The sequence below is a fragment of the Triticum urartu genome, chromosome 3 (genome assembly GCF_003073215.2).
Source record: "Triticum urartu cultivar G1812 chromosome 3, Tu2.1, whole genome shotgun sequence".
Lineage (NCBI taxonomy): Eukaryota > Viridiplantae > Streptophyta > Magnoliopsida > Poales > Poaceae > Triticum > Triticum urartu.
The window spans coordinates 579,306,357-579,312,362 of record NC_053024.1 but is presented as its reverse complement, the minus strand read 5'-3'; the positions used below and the strand labels follow the sequence as shown (position 1 = coordinate 579,312,362).

The 6,006-nt window shown below is 44.2% G+C and overlaps 1 pseudogene; it reads left to right on the top strand.

Moving 5' to 3' along the window:
* The first annotated feature begins 1,662 nt into the window (after positions 1-1,662).
* On the top strand, positions 1,663-5,058 carry LOC125545132 (annotated as a pseudogene).
* The last annotated feature ends 948 nt before the right edge of the window (positions 5,059-6,006 follow it).

The window sequence follows — 6,006 nt, the reverse complement described above, 5'->3', positions numbered from 1 at the left end:
GGAGTTCGTGGGATGTCAACGAACTGAACGTGTGCTGAACTCGGAGGTGCCATGCGTTCGGTACTTGGATCAGTCAGATCGTGAAGACGTTCGACTACATCAACCACGTTCTCATGACGCTTCCGCTTATGGTCTACGAGGGTACATGGACGATACTCTTCCCTCTCGTTACTATGCATCACCATGATCTTGCGTGTGCATAGAAACTTTTTTGAAATTACTACATTCCCCAACATCATGTATTATGGAGTACGTAGATGGAATGGATGCTGCATGGAGTAGTATGAAAATGAGGGTTTTCAAATGAGGAGTCTGGTTGCAATGGTGGACAAATGAGGGGTCCGCAGACATATAAGGAGTCATATTTGGCAACTCCGGATGTAGATGCTCTAAATTCGCGTGGAGGCGGGGTTGGAATTTTGTGGGAAAGCAGTGGGAGTGAAGTGTGTTGTTGTTTTTGAGGGGCGGAGGAATCGAATGCCGCCTGTGATCTAGTGGACGGTGTCACGAAATTGGTACTTGTTGACAATGTGACAATAGTCGTGAAATAATTGTAAGGAGAAGGGATGTTTTTCAAAGGGATCTCATCAACGATGATGGTGACACAATGATTTTACACTTTACCTAGATTCCAGCCTCTGGATGGGTAAGAGCCCTACATTTTGCCTACCTGTCCTTGTTGATGAATATGAATGACTATAATGGAATTTTCCTATCTACTGAGCCAGGATATGTGCTCATGTGTCTTCTTTCTTTGATGTGTGAGTGCTCTTTCCTTTGGCAGAGGCCAGCACCATCTTTTTTGTAGGTGGTCTCTCGCCGGTAGTTTGGTACCTATCTTCGAGAGGTATGGTAATAACCAATATCCCTAAAGTAGCGCTCATGCTTATTCCTTATGAATGCCTAGATGGACGCAACAGGGTGTGGGACTTGCGAGCTCATGTTGGAGAATAAGGTTCAGTGCACTCTCTCTCTCTCTGTGTGTGTGTGTGTGTGTGTGTGCGCGCGCGCGAGTAGATATCCATACTCTGCAACATGCTAGAGGTGTGGTAGGGTAAGCGGTTGTTGCTGAGAAGCTTGCGGATGTTTCGAGTGAGATTGTTGACCCTTATGTACTAACTGTGTCGGACACCATCCATCATTATTGCTATTGTTGTCATGGTCCATCAAGGTGGATATTGTTGGTAGAGAAGCAAAGCATAATATTGTTTTTCTTGCCATGTTAGTCTTACAAGTTCGATGCCAACATGTTAACTTATTAAAAATTGTTGAACCGGTATATTATGTTCCTGATCAATTGTTATAAGTTGCATTTAAGTTGTTGCTTTACATAATCAACACTTTCTTCTTGTATTTACTTTCGCTTTAAATTAATTGAAATTCTAGTTTTGCTATAAGTCAAACTTTTTTTGCGGGAGATACCATAAGTCAAACTTGTTTAGGTTTGACTAACCAATCAAAAAGTTGGGTTAAAATCTACAACCCCAAATCTGCATAGCGTAAAAATATATTTTATGATTTTTTTTGTGAGACTAATTAGTGTTTTTAAATGTTAATATTTATTTACGAGCTTGATCAAACTTAAAAAGGTTTGACTTGGAACAGAATTGAAACTTCGATTAAATTGACGAGGCCGAACAAACAACAACATTTTTTACACAAAAACACGGGGGGAAACCTCCAAAGTCCAAACTCTCCACAACCATGTCCGTCGCCGCAGCCGACTGGCTCCCGGCCGCGACCGTCATGGCGTCCGGCCGGCCGGTGCTGTCCGCCGGCGAGATCGAGCGGCACCTGCTTCCGCTCGTCGACCTGGAGCCCGAGGAGAACCCCCGCCTCGCGCCCCTCCGTGGTTGCCTCCTCGTGCTCACCTCCCACCGGCTCGTCTTCCTCCACGAGGCCTCCCTCTCCGCCCGCGCCCTCCCGCTCGCGTCCATCATCCACACCTACCCGCCCCACCCGCAGGCACAACCACAACCCACTCCGCTCCCTCTTCTCCTCCTCGTCCTCCTCGTCGTCGTCGCATCACCCGCGCATCCGCATCCAGATCTCCCTGCCCCCGTCGCGGTCGGAGGTCGTCGCCGTCGTCGTCACCTGCAAGGCGGACGTGGATGTGTTCTACGGGAGGCTGCTCGAGGCCATCCGCGCGAGGGCCTGGGAGGCGACCGCCTCGGCTGCTCCGGCCAGTGGCGCCCCGGTGGCTGAGGGAGCCGCCCCAGCCGAGGAGGATCTGGCGATCAGGATGCCCGTGGTTGGAGTGGCGGGGATACTGCGGAAGGAGCAGGAGACGTGGGAGAGCGCGGGGCAGAACTTGCAGGATGCCTTCCAGGATCTCAACGCCCTCATGGTTCGTTCCTCTTTCCTGGTTCATGCTTCAGATGGTGTTATCATTTATAGAGTTTATGACGGAGTACAAGCATCTGAGATTGGATGACAGGCTCTAAATTGCAATGAACCGGTCGTAATTTTGTGAAACATTCTTCCTACACAGAGCAAAGCCAAGGAAATGATGGAGCTGGCAGAGAAAATGAGGCAAAAGCTATTGACGAACTCATCTGCTCAATCGAATTCTAATGACGAAGAGATGGGTTCTAAGCAAGACTTGCAGGATTTGCTATTGAGCGTAGGCATCGTGTCTCCTGTGACAAAGGAAACTGCTGGTGCTTTGTACCATCAGCAGCTTTCACGACAGGTAATTCGTGCTTGTTCATGGTTTTCCAGAACTTGTGGTGGAAAATCTCACTTAGTGTGCAGCTGAATTGCAATGCAAATAATAATGCATGTATTTGGAAAATCATATGCCAATTGCTAAATGTTTACCTGGGGGCTTTATCACCAAATAACGCAAGCACGGAGTAATTTCCGGTATAAAATGTCTGCGCTGGATGGAAACAGCCATCTTCCTTGCCTTTTACTATACCCATATTGAATAATACTTGCTGGTCATTTGTGTGCTTCCATATTTTCATTCTGCCTATGCATGAACTTGATCAAATTTGGACCCCTTCTAGACCTTGTTTAGCTAGTTGGGTAATAGCTTTCAGTTAACCTGGGCCGATGTTCGATCACCTTTCAGTTCCCTTCAAGCTAGTGAAACAATCCCTCCGAGAAAAACAAAACCTGCCCTGTGTTTGGCGGGGCTAGGGGTTCTTCCCATCCATTAAAGATACAGGGAAAACCTCTTACATCTTTCTTGCATATTCAGTTGGTAGCAACACAGAAACTGTTCACGCCTTCATAGTTTTCTTCTAGTTTGAAAGCTGTTTTGTTTTCATTTTCAGATTTTTCTTCTGTTACGCCACATACTAAGAAATAGACTTACTGAGCCTTCTTTTATCCTCTTCATAATCAGCTGGCTGACTTTGTAAGAGTACCAGTTGAGAGAGCAGGTGGTATGATGGCACTAGTCGATGTCTACTGTCTCTTCAACCGTGCTAGGGGAACAGGTCTGTGCTTTTGCTGATGAATATCTGTACGAAATTCCCTTGTCACTTGCGTTCTGAAATTGATTTTTTGTTTGTTCTAGAGTTGATCTCACCAGAGGATCTTTTGCAAGCTTGCTCCCTTTGGGAGAAATTTGATGTGTATGTATATCATTTTCTTGATATAATTGCTGAAGCCTTTAATTGTCAAAATATACAAATCCAAGATGATATAAAAACAAGAGTAATCTAATCCCTAGATATGGTTTTGTAAAAACAGAGAATTTATCTTTTCAGCTGGTTTGTTGCCAGCCATTGATTATGGTTTTGATGTTTTGCTTATAGATGTTGATTTGTAATAAGCAGCCCAGTAATGCTCCGGAAATTTGATAGTGGAGTGAAGGTCATCCAGACCAAGACGCATAGTGATGATGAGGTATGCCGTGGCAATGATAAGTCCAAATGTCATTTATATTCATATCATAACGCTGCATGACATATAGCAGCCATACAAATACTGTGCCTTGATTTTCTCTCTTGACCTGGCAAATCTGATTCCTGCACAAATCATAGTTTTAACCAAAAGTATGAAATGAATGACTGGTTCTGGTTAATTGTTGTTAGTGTGTATCCACATGTTTCCATGCACTTGTTGACTTGTCGCCACTTGCGTTGCACCTACCATCTTTAGTAGTAGCATAATCACATACTGATCTCCCCCCGATAAAAACAGGTATTTGCAAGAATATCATCACTCGCGCAAAAGCCGGACGCTCTTCTGAAAGGAATAAGCCCCAGCGACGCTGCATTTACACTGGGGATTGCACCAGCTTTAGCAAAGGAGCATCTTCTAAATGCAGAAAACAAAGGTGTCCTGCAGTTGCTCCTTTCAAGTATTGGCAAGACATGTATTTAGTTCCATACTGAATGAACTAACCAATATAAAAAATATTCTCAGGTCTCCTCTGCAGGGATGTCAGTCCAGATGGGTTCCGTTTCTACATCAATTTGTTTAACGAGATTGATCTCCAGAATATTCATTTGTGAGTAGATCGCTCCCCTGCCTCACCCTCAAGTTCTTTTTTATTGAAGGAGTTTATAGTTAGTATTCCTAGGTTTTCCCATGTTATTTTCGAAGCATGCACTATATTGTAAGAAAATGGTATGCGCTTTACTGACTCTGTGTTTTCCAGGCCAAAAACTCATGGACTATACCACACCTGGATCTCTGTGGCAACGGCAGCACATTGACACAGTTTTGGTAGAGGTGGAGTTCAGCTGATTGAATGTTGATGTGACTATTTTGCCTGAATACTCCCCTGTGTTGTATCTCATCTAATTCATCTGTAAAGTAATATAACAGTGTTTATAGATCACTAAAGTAGTGATCTAAACGCTCTTATATTACTTTACGGAGGAAGTACAAATTACGAGACATAACGTTTTCATCATTTGGTTGATAAATGACTTGTGGTGTGCTGTATATGTAAGTTGAGTTGAGGATTTTGGATGGTTTTTACCGAGCCACAAAGAGTTTCAACAAAGGCACGTAAAGGGGGGCAACATTTTTCTTTGCCAGTCATTATGTACTGCAAAGTTGGGAGTTAATATATCCTGATACAAGCTACTGCAGAAAGCGGTTCTCTGTTTTGGCATCGTATCAAATGTACCATTGTATCCTATTTAGACCGAGCATATGAACAGCATCCAAATACTTCAGCATCTTGTGTTGTACGACAGCACAAGATGCTCATCCGCTGATCCACCTCCCAGCTATCATCGCGTCGCTCCCAAATTTCCTGTGCCGCACGTGAGGTTCACCGCACGTGCTTGGCCTTCATATTTCTAAATCGATTTTTGCCGGCCATTTTCCCTGACGACACTGCTTAGGTGCTCTACCGTCTGTGAGATATGAGCATTTTTTTTGTGGGTAACGAGTATTGGCAACGTTGGAAAACAACCACTATTTTTCACCAACTGTTTTTTTTAGCGCAAGGTCCTCACTGATTTCCAGCTAGGGTAGAAAGGACTGGGCCCTTGGGAGAGCAATCCAATTCAGAGAAAGCAGGCATGCGGATGAAACACATTGATTGTATATAATCGCTTCTTTACCATCACGAAAACGCATAACGTCTGAGCATTACATGGCGAGCAAAGATCCAAATAGACGTACCGTACGTCCATACTAAAAAAATTTGATTTAATGCCAAAAAAGGCACTTGCTAATTAAAATTATCAATATGTTAATAAATGTTACAGCAGTACTTGTAGTAGTACTAGTAGTAATATTTTGATTGGGAGCTCTACTCTACTCGGTGGTATCATCATCAGGCTTTGGCTCTCTGTCGCTCGCATCAATAGCGTTTTCACCTGTTCCGTCGCCGTCGGGGCTTTCTTCTTGTTTCTTTTCAGGCTCGGCAAAATCGGAAAGATAGTAGTATCCCAGAAACACATAGCCAAAGAGAATACCATTGCTCCATCTTGCTCTGACGTAAGAGCGCCTGCATGCATGCGTGCATGTTGGTCGTCAGAGGCCAAAGATTAAAGGGTGCCCAAGATTAAAACTATGAACACACTCGAGGGA